Source organism: Carettochelys insculpta, chromosome 9 (genome assembly GCF_033958435.1).
Source record: "Carettochelys insculpta isolate YL-2023 chromosome 9, ASM3395843v1, whole genome shotgun sequence".
Lineage (NCBI taxonomy): Eukaryota > Metazoa > Chordata > Testudines > Carettochelyidae > Carettochelys > Carettochelys insculpta.
The window spans coordinates 6,083,037-6,094,614 of NC_134145.1; positions in this window are offsets into that span (position 1 = coordinate 6,083,037).

Below are 11,578 nucleotides of genomic sequence, written 5' to 3' on the forward strand. Positions count from 1 at the left end.
CTGATTGCCCTTGGCCCCGGTCCTTATGGGGACACGGAGCTGGTCCCTCCTCCCACCTTACCCAGGGCACAGGGTGGCTGTTGGCCCTGCATCAGGGCAACATTTCTGTTGCTCTTAGCTTCGGTAAATGTTTATTTTCTAGAAGGGAGAAATAGGGCCAAGTGTGCCCTGACAGCGTCCATTGAACTACCGGCTCCATCAAATCTGGAACAATCCTTCCCTGGATCTCTAAGCTTGGCTGGTAGATTTTCTTAAAGGGGGCCATCAGCCTATATGTAATCTAATCCCTCTGCTCACCTCCTCTACTAGTGACAGCTTTAACTACTACAATTGAAGAATGCAAAAAGCCTCAACTGGTTCCCATCGTTTACCGGTCTTGTTGAGCAGGTGAGGAACACACAGCATGGGAATTCAGCTGGAGTCAGCTGTACAGCATGCCTGAGTTGTTACTTTTATTGTTTGTACCTCTCTCTGCTGGGGCAAGGAAGTTCAATGTTTAGGACCATACAGGCTTTGTTCCAGGGGCTACCTTGCCCACTAACCTTCCTTTGACAGGGATCAGCAGCAAAAACGTTTGTGAGTTGGATGCAAAACTCTTACCAGCTGTGCAACAACACACCTATGTGTGCGTCTTCTCCTCTACGGCAGTCTCTTGTCCTGTAGCATGAGGATAGGCATAGCTCATATGATTTTTTCCCAGTTAGTGTAACCCCAAACACGGGTTGTTATTCATAGAATTGTCCAAACTTTACTATAGAGCCATCTTGTTCTCTAAAATGATATCATGGAGCAGCGAGTTCCACAGGTTCACTGTTTCCAAGGTACTTTCAACAGTTTTAAATGAGTTGCTTTTAACTGCAGTAGATGCCCATTGTGAGGAAGATGGTCCTAAGAGGCTGTCTCAAGTCCATTCATTGTTTTATATACCTCTTTCAGGTCACCTCCTTGCCATCATGGTTTGTAGAACCATAATCATTCTTAAACAGGACGCACTGATTAAATAAATCCACTACAGCTAGAGGCACAAACAGGAGCGTCCATTCAGCTTGAGTCCCAGCTTTGTCTCCTTTGTTTACCACTATAGTCATGCCCTCCCTAGAACTCTGTACAAAACACAGGGTCACCTGAGTAATACGATGCAAGAAAATTTAGTTACTTTCACTGAAGTCTGACTAATCCTCAAAATTCAGGGATGCTTTTATCTGGGATGGGGCTTGCTTTAAATCCATTTCTAACACTACATTAAGCCCTCGACTTAATGGACTAATGGGGGGAAGGGATGTCTATTAATGCCAAGAGTCCGTTAGAGCTGAATGGTTATACTGTATGATGATGCGCTGACCTTCCCAGAACATCACTCACTCCTGTCCCCTGCCCCTCTTCCCTTCCCCTCCCCCCACCCCATTCTTCCCCTCACACCTCCATCTCCCTCTCCCAGTTACCAGGAGAGGAGCTGAATGCCGGCCTGGCTCCTTCCACCTCCTGCAGCTCTCAGAGCTGCGGTTCCTCCAGCTCCTGGCTCTGAGTCTCCTGCACAAAGGTAGAGCATGACTGCCCCCAGCCTGCCAGTGGGCAGCAGCCCCTGACACCAGGGCTGCTGTTCAGAGCTATTGCAGGCAGCAGCAGCTGGGCACCGACATGCTCCACACAAGGGGCTGGGAGGGGAGAGCTCCCTCTGTCTCCTCTGGCCCTGGTGGCCCCAGCCACTCCAGCAGCAACTTCAATGCCGGGGTGTGGCTCTGGAGTTTCTGGCATTTATTTGGGGAGGGGCAGAGAAGGGGCTGGCAGACACCATCCATTATATCCAAAATCCATTATATCAGGGCCTGTTAAATCAAGGGTTTACTGCACTACAATGTCACACAGTTCTGGCAGTAAAGAAAGAGAGAGTCCATTCTGATCTTACGTCCCCTGATCCAGGAATAATTTCACTTATGTCTCAGGAGTTGCCCCTCCAGGGTAAAACCGTAGAGAGATCGAGATCAATCCCTGAAGATTTTGCTCAGTCAACAACATGGCCTCCACCTGCTCCCTTGCCTGCCGTATCTAAGTGCTGCCCCTTTTCAGGATGACAGGCCTGGGCAAACTCCTTCCAAGCTGACCCCCACTGACATCAGTGGGCTGTGGATTGGAGCTTATGGCTGGTGGTTGCAACCAGCAGTGCAGCAGGGTCATTGCCTGCCCATGTCACAGTCCATTCCTGGTGCCCTCTCAGCCACTAGGCTGAGAGCGATGGGCAGAGCGATCTGATTGGCCTTTCTCTTTTCCATCTCATTTTAGAATCAAGTTGAGCAAACGTGAGTCACAAGGAGGCAGGAAGCCACAGCCTCATCACCTAGCAAAAATCACACACCCGCCCTCCCTCCGCCACTCTCAGTTCTAAACTGTGCCCTGAGAAAAGGAAACAAATGGGAAACAAGAATACAAGCCCCCTTTCCTGGACCCTTGGCCTCTAGGCCAGATCCTGAACTGGTGCAAGTCAGCTTAGCTCCACTGAAGTTAATACAGTCACGGCAATTCATACTAGCTGAGGGTCTGGCCCTTTGTTCACAATCCTTTTAGGAGCTACATTAAATCCTCAAGCTGTCTCAGGGATCTCCACTGTGCTGTGGTCAGCTACAAAGCAGGGGAGGGTGTAGTTGATTGGGCATGTAAATAGGAAGCTTGAGGGCACTGGTGTTTTCCACGTGTTGCTTTCATCCTTTGCAGATGGCTGGAAGGTTACACACAGCGCCAGAACAGGTGACGTCTGACCTAAGGGTGTCTGAAGTACATTTCACCTCCCATCAGAGGACCCAAACCCTGCAAAGACTTAACACACAAGTCACCTACATAAGTCTTAGCCCGACTGGGCCCTAGCCCTGCCAAATATGAACTGCACTTCAGATGATATTGGATCCCGTTCCTTAGGCTTGGTTTACACTAGGCAGGTAAGTCGACTGCAGATACACAATTCTAGCTGTAGCTCTTGCATAGCTAGAACCAACTTATCTGCAATCGAGTTACCTGACCGTCCTCCCAGAGGGAGGCCAACAGGAGAGTTTCTCCTGCTGACCCCCTTTATATGCCTCATGATAGCAAAGAGTACAGTAAACACTTGAGTTACGCGGGGGTTGCATTCTTGCAACCCCCGCGTAACTCAAATTTTCATGCAAGTAAAGGGGAGACGAGAACCAGGCTGCTGCCTGGTTCCTGGCACCCCTGGGCTTTCAGGAGCTGGGAAACTGACCAGCCCAGCAGGGCAGGGCTGTTTCCTGGCTTCCAGAGTGGTGTGGAGCCAGGAACCAGGCTTGTGAAAACTGACCAGGGCAGCAGCCAAGAGCTTCCCCACTCCTATCAGGGATGGCAATCGTGTTAACCCAAGATGCACAACTTGGTTGCACGTATCTCGATGGGTTTACTGTACAGTGGTTGATTGATGTCCCGATAGGTTGATTTTGTGCATCTCCACCTGAGCTGGTCGATCTTCTGGGTAATGTAGATGTGGTCTCAGATTACCAACAACAGGGACAGTCACAAACAACAGTTCATAATACAACCACCACAAGAGTGGCAAGACTCTTTTAGCCAGCTGAGATGTGTTTCATTCACAGCCTCTCAAAACTAGCACTCAACCGAGGGACAGATACTCAGAATTCCAGTCCCTTTAAACCTTAAATGGTCTGAAACATTTTTTTTCAGTTCAGTCGGTATTTTTCCCTTGTTTATGCTGCATGAATGATTATACTCACCAACATTTGGGCTCTTCAGATCGTAGATGGATCTTGATTTAAATCTACCCCTAACAATACTAACATTTCACACAACTCTGGTACTAAGCAAGGCAGAGGAGAATGCTCTGACCGAACACTGTGTGCTGGGCAGCAGAGGCTGAGGTTAGTGTGGGAGTTTGAGAGAGCTGCATAAGGGAAGCAATCAGGAGAACGGGGGGAAAAAGAGGGTGGAAGGATGATTATTTTTAAATTACGGCACTGGGTTGGGACTCAGGAGAGTTGGGTACAGTTACCAGCTCTGCTGTGTGACCTGAGCAAATGTCTTTGTTGCTGTGTGCCTCAGTTTCTCCACCTGCACAATGGACATCCAGATCCTTTGTCTATGTGGCCTGTAAGCCCTTTGGGGGGCAGAGGCTGTCTCGCAGGACATTTACATGAGACGGCCACCATCTTTGCTAACAATTAGAGGCCCTCAGAGAGCTGAACATGTGAGTAGAACAGCTTGAACTGAGCTGCCACACGTCCTCTGGAGATGAGACAGAGATGGAAATGAAACCCACACCGGCCAAGGGGCCGTCGCTTACATACAGCACCTAGCACAGCTGGAGGATGCTGATAAACACCAAGCCAAACTGCCTCTCATGACTCATCCTCCTTCAAAGCTCTCTGCAAGACTTGCAGCTGCTGTGACGCCCCCTTTCCAATGTGACCAAGGCTGAGTTTGCCAGGTGTGAAGCCACTTGTTCTCCTCTGCGAATACAGAGCTTGGATGCAGACAGGCTGTTAATTTTCTCGCAACACTGCCAGGAAAAGCACTCTGGGCGGGTGTGAAACCTGACCTGTCCCTCCCAGCACAGAGGGGCTAGACAAGGTTGGATGCATGAAGTGATGGGCTGCTGAGATCCCTCTGGCTGGGCTTCTTTAGCAGGTTTCCGTAAGGATGGCTCTGAGAGCACTGAAATCAAAGCCTCAGAAAGGTTTAGAAGACACAGGCCTTTTCAGGAGGAGGGCGGACAGCTAAGAGCGGGGTTTGAGGCAGAGTGGGGACGTCTGTACCACAGAGGCTGGGAGGATCTGGTGTAGAATTAGTCTTTCAGTAAGACAGTCAGACATATGGACCGTTTTAAGGTAAAGTGGGGCTCAGTGGCTAGAGGCTGGCTCAGGACTCAGGTGATCTGGGTCCTGTGCTTGGCGAGATGAATGTCCTGTTGGGGTAATTGCAGGCAAGTCATTTTCCTCTTTCTGTGCCTCAGTCTGGGGTAATTTCCCCATCTACAAAATGATTCTGCCCTCCTTATTAAAACACTTTGGGCTCTGCTAGTGAAAGTCACCCTCTAAAGGTTACGGCTTAAAAATACTTCCCTCTACTCAGGCTTTGTTCCATCTGCAAAGATTAAACAATAAGAAGGCTGCTTTGGATCCCTGTATTCACCTTCCACTCGCAGCAGAGATAAGCGTCAGCATCTGAATTAAGTCAGGCCTGTTAGGTACAGCACCCACTCTGGCAGTGAAGAATTGTGAGATTCTTCATAGAATCCTAGGGCTGGAAGGGACCTCAGGAGCTCATCGAGTCTAGCCCCCTGCCCCAAGCAAGATCAGCCCCAACTAAATCATCCCAGCCAGGACTAAGTCAAGCCAGGACTTAAAAACCTCTAGGGATGTTTCTTCCCTAAGAGATGGAAGGCCTAACCCAAGCAGGGGTGAATGCAGAGACCCAGGGAGTGGTCAAAGATGCAGCTGGGCATGTGAAGGTCATGGAGGAAGGGGCAGAAAACATTGGGGGGGAGGGGGCCTGGTTTTTTTTAAGGTCTGGACTGGAAACATTGGAAATTTGGGAGAAATGGAAAAGAAATAGGGCCGTGAAGTATTTTCCTCTCAGACCATGCAGTGACAGAGGAAGGAAAGAAGTAAAACTGAGCTATGCTCTTTACGTTATATTAGACGGGTTTATAGGAGGGCCAGTTTCTTTTACAGTTATGACACTTACTGCACACTGATGTGTCTCTGATAACAATGCGCTGTTGTAGAGCTGCTGCTGGTGTTACTATACAGCGTGGATATGTAAAAGGGCTCCCTCTAGTTTTTTTCCACCGAGGGTGGAATAAATTTTGTTGTGTGCACCAAGGCACATGCTGCACGCTATGGACAGTTGTGGATGCTCTGTTAATCAGCAGGGCAGCACTTGACTCTCTCCTTACTGACTGCCCAAATACTCAGCTTACAGGGAACACTGATATATATCCACATTTACTGCTAGTCCTTAATATTGGGTTCTGTTAATTACATTACAGGGACATTCATTGTCCTAGCTTTTTCTTTAGAGACAAGAGTTTCTTCTGTATCTGCACGATAATGTCAGATCAAGTCTATTTATATATTATTTCTCGCCCAAAACAACTGATGTTTTCTATGTGCAATATTTTTATCCTATTTGCCAATGGGCAAAAAAATACATCTAAGTACCTTCATGTGCAGCTGCAGCAGTCATTATTATTCAGACCAAAACTAGAGAATGTCTCTCTCATTAATATACCAGACAGTATGGTTTTATGCACTAACTGAGTTATTTGGCATAGAGGTCTAATTCTTAAAGAAGTAAATAATGTTTAGTCTTGATAAGTAAGCAGCTACTGCTGACACTGCAATTTTTCCCCCACCATCAAATTTCTGGGTGTTTTTCCCCAGAAAAAAAAAGGTGGAAATCTGCATTTTCCCACGCCTTCGCGATTTCTACCAATTTTACAAGCCAAGCCACAACCAGCAAATCCTCCCCAGCTGATAAGCAGCAGCCATCCCTAGGGGGCAGTGATGTGCTTGACTTCCTGGTTTCCCATCGGCGGCTCCCATCAGGCTCTGTTCCAGAGCTTTCAGAGCCGACTGGCTCTTAGCTTGGTTTTGCGTTTTAATCAGCGCAACAGCCTTAGTCCTCGGTTGCCATGGCAACTACCCATGTTTCACCCAGCCCTAGGGTGTCCCTCTGTTTCTAAGGTGCATCGCGGCTCGGAGGGGGCCCTTAACCCTACAGGCGCTGACTGTTGTTCTCTGCCAGTGGGTGCTTCACCTCCAGTCCACCCCAAGGCCACAATCCCACTTGCCCACATCCCTTGATGCTCTAGTCCCATCCCACCGCTTCCCACACCTGCTCTGCCCCTCTCCTGAGGCCCCTCCCACTCATTGCTTGCTCTTCTCTATCCTAAGCCCTGCCCACTGCACACTCCACTTTGCCCCCTCCCCAGTGCCTTATGGGTAAGCGACAAGGGGAGAGAGCACTGAAGTGCAACATGGCGGGGTCATGAGGGAACAGGTCAACTGGCCATGGGGCCTCGGGGCAGAGCCATGGTCCATTGGCACTGAGACCACACCTGGTCTTTGCTGTGGGTGCCTGGGCCCCAGTGCATCCCTGGAGCTGGCGTCAGTGCCTAACCAGGTTTCTGCCCTGATTTGGCCATGCACATCTGCCAGCCCCTCTCTACCACTGAGAAGGTGCTTGTGGCTCTGGAGATGATTGCTCTGGGCACCTCCTTGGACAAGGACAAATTTAAAGGACGCCAGTGGGTGGAATGTGGCAGGTTGGCCTGTACTTTAAGAGCCATTTGATTACAAAGCAGGGCCTCTCTGTGCTTCCCAGGCTCTGATGTAGCTCTCCTCTTACCTCCACTGCCGACAGGGACAGACTCTTGCCCCCATCTTGCAGATGGGGAAACTGAGTCACTGAGTGGTTATGTGGCAGACCCTCTGATTCCCAGATCCAAGCTGTAATACAACTGCTATTTTCCCCGACATTATAAACATACATCTGTGATCTCTGGTGGGCGTTTTGTGTCTGGTTACCAGCAGCAAGACCAAAATACGACTGCAATCAGAGTAAGCCTGAAAAGAAATAATGAAACCAATGCAGGCAGCATTCATCAGCAAAAAGCTGGAGTTAGTCCCAGGGAAACCCATCCAACACAGCGCAAGACACAAGCAACTGGTCCACTGTGGCCTGTTAATAGCCCAAGATCACAGGGCTTCCACAGTTACACTGCCACTACGTGGCTGCTCCCAGTTAACTCCATGCAATTATCTATGCAGTCTCATTGCAAGGAGTGAAGATGTTCAAAGGTATAATAAAACATAATATAACATATGCCATCATGTGTCAGCAATGACCCACTGCAATTTACATTGGCCAAACCGGACAGTCACTACGTAAAAGAATAAATGGACATAAATCAGACATCAGGAATGGTAACATACAAAAACCTGTAGGAGAGCACTTCAGCCTCCCTGGACACACAGTAACAGATTTAAAAGTAGCAGTCCTACAACAACAAAAAATTAAAAAATAAAATGCAAAGAGAAATTTCAGACCTGCAATTCATTTGCAAATTTGACTCCATCAGCCAAGGACTGAACAGAGACTGGGAGTGGTTGACCCATTACAAAAGCAGTTTCTCTGCCCTTGATGTTCACACCTCCACATTAGCGACTGACAATGGACCACATCCCACGGATGAACTGACTTGTTTTCTCCTCTCTTGATATTCACAACTCCACATGAACTGCCCATAATGGGCCACATCCACCCTGACTGAATAGACCTTGTTAGCTCTGGCCCTCCCGTTTACTGAGACCCCTTCTTCAAATGCTTCTTTGAAACCCTCCACTCATGCATCTGATGAAGCGGTTCTTTGCCCACAAAAGCTTATGCTCCAAAATATCCATTAGTCTATAAGATGCCACAGGACAACTTCTTGTTTTTTGAAGATACAGACTGACTCGGCTACCTCTCTGATAAAGGTAATACAGAAGATGCTGGCCTCCATAAAGGGTTTTACTAGATGGGAGAGCAGAGTGCAGCAGTCTCAATCCCGTGCCAGGACAGTACCATGAGGAGGAGAAGGCCAAGGGGACAGGGCCAGTGGGGAATGAGACAGTACAGCACTTTCACGACTGATATGTTCAATAACAAACCTATTTGGGCTGGCAGTGGAGCAGTCCTAGACAGAGAGAGGCTGAAAAGAGCAATGACAGCCTTGGGTATACAGGAATTTGCTCTTTTTTGGGCCCTGAATAAGCCTTCATCATGTTCCTTGCTAGCACTTTCCTGTGCCTCCGTTTGCTTGGTAAGGCATGTGGAGGTCGAGGGTAGAAAAAACAAATTAGTCTTCTCCTAGACTGAATGGATAAGGGCAAGCACAGAGTACTACTGTACTAGCCAAAGCACTCACCGGCAGGAGACCTGCCCCTGCCTTGCAGGGAAATGTGCCCACTGACTTACACAGCTCTTTTCCAATGCTGTTATCACCCCCAAGGTGTGGATATGGTGTTGTGTTTTAGGGAGGAAGGCAAATGCTTGTAAAGAGACAAAAAGGAAGTCAGATGTGCAAAATGGACCCCTTGCTCCCAGCTGGGAGAATAGCTAGACCTGCACGACTAATTGCAAGGATTGTTTGCCATCCTGTTCTTGGAAGATTAGTACCCCATTTGCTTTCCTCCACCTTCATCTGTAACCTACCTCCTGTTAGCCCTTGTCCCACACACTAATGCAGTGTGTAATTCTATTGCCTTCTGTGGCTGGACCTCATAAAACACTGTTAAGGGGGTACAGACGTACATGCCTGAAACTGCTATCCACAGAGACCCTCCCCTCCACTGTCTCCCCACCTCCGGTGCCGCACACAGACTCAGTCCTTGCTGGGATCCTAGATGAGCTAGTGCCCATCTGTTCTGAATTTCACGTGAGCAGGGCAGTTTACATACGATTGGTTACTAGGAGTGTGGTTGGCTGTCCCAGGCATTGACTATTGCTGGCATAAGTCTTACAGCTCCGACAGAAAGCACCACCTCCATGACTAATCAGCTATGCCATCATTGCTGGTATAGGCTGTCCCTGACTGCACCAGCTGCGTTTGGATAAGGAGCCAATAACAGCACCTAAACAGAGAGAGAAAATATATTACAACTCTGCACCTCCACCAGTGTTCCCTGTAAGACGAACACTGGGGCAGCCACCCAAGAGAGATTCAGGTGCCACCCAACTGGTTAGCAGAGCACCCACAGCACCCAGTATGTATTTCTATTGGTGGTGTACATCCAAACATGCCCTGATGCTCATAACAAAATTTATTTCACTCACGGATGGAAAAAATTAGAGGGATCGCTGCCCTCCACCCCACTGCATTGCCATGGGCATGCACACTTAGTGCCTGGGCCTCAGCTACAAACCCCCATAATTCTCTGCATCGCATGACTAAAACTAATATTTTTTAAAGAAATACTGACACTTAACAGGGAACCTGAAACTGACACCCAGTACTGCACATGCTAGGATACAGATATGGGAAAATATGGAGAAAGACTTTTGCGAGGCATGGGAAAAAATCTATATTTGTAAAGAAAGCATCACTGTTGCAGATAAATATAAAAGGAAAATATAATCTTCTCACAGATGTAATTAGCAACATTGTTCCTTTACAAATATCATCGTTTTATGCTTCTTTTAAATAGTCAGTTGTTTTAGCACAATTAAAGCTGCAATTCAGAGCCATTCCTCCTTGTCTCAGACTGTAAATGGTTGGGGGGGTGACTTGTTTACAGAGTAGTATTTTCAAGGTGATTTGCAAGAGGAAAATTACTTTATGCCCCTTTTTTTAATCTATAGTGAATGTCTCCCCTTTATTTAGGAACTCGGCTATCATCTGTCCTGTTTTTCCTGGAAGACCCTAGGATGATGGGAGACCTTGGGTTTGTTTATGCTAAGGGGAAGATCCACCCATTCAGGGTCCATCTTCTGGAGTTGATTTTGCGGATCTGGTAGAGATGTGCAAAATTGAACTATCTGGGGTTGACAGTCAACCCCTGTACTCCTCACTATTATGAGCAAGAATGGAGTTTGACAAGAGAAACTCTCTGGTCGACCTCCCATAGTGAGGACAGCCAGGTAAGTCAATTGCAGATAAGTAAATTCTAGCTATGCAATTGCCATAGATCGCCATATCTGTGCCACAGATTGCCATATCTATCCATATCTGCAATGGATTTACCTGCCTAGCATAGACCAAGCCCACCGAGAGAAATGATGACATCACATGAATCAAGAAAGTGAAAGTGGAGTGACAGAGATAGGGAGGGATTTTCAGTCAGTCTACTTAAAACACATTGCTTCCTGTTTGAATAAAATAGCCCTGGACAAGACCAAACACCTAACAAACAGTCTCAGAGGGGTAGTTGTGCTAGCTTGCAGCTTCACAAAAAACAAGCTGTCCTGTAGCACCTTAAAGACTAACAGTTTTATAAGGTGCTACCTAACAAACAGTTGGAATTAGTGATTTTGTTGCTTTAAAATAAACATTAAAATTCCCTTCAGTCCACAGCTGAGAAATCTCCCACTCTGCAACCGGGGGTCTTCCAAGTTGAGCTCCAGAAAAAAGAAAATATTCTTTGTACTCCTGCTATGGCAATTCTCAGGGAAAAAAGCTTTCCTTAAGAAAAAACACACACAGTCATCCACACTTTTAAGCTTTTCTGAAGCATAAAAGGGCTCCAGGTGATTTCCCCCTCCTCTGCATGTCATCTTTAAAAGCCTGGAGGCTGGTTTGTAAAAGCTGTTGGGTTTTTGGTAGGAGATGTGACTGATCTGAGTGGATTAACTGCCCAAGTAGCTTGAGCGAGAACCACCCACCCCTCGGCGCACAGTGCTGTGTGCAGTCAGGGAAGACACAGGTTAGCATGCCATTAGAAGAGGCTATCACCGGATGAAGGCCAAAGCGCGGTTGCCTAGCAACTCCTGAAGCGGTTGCACAAAAGCACCCTGCCACGCATGCTTACATCACAAGAAGCTTCCACCGCACAACCACAGAGGACGGCAGAGGTCCCCATGG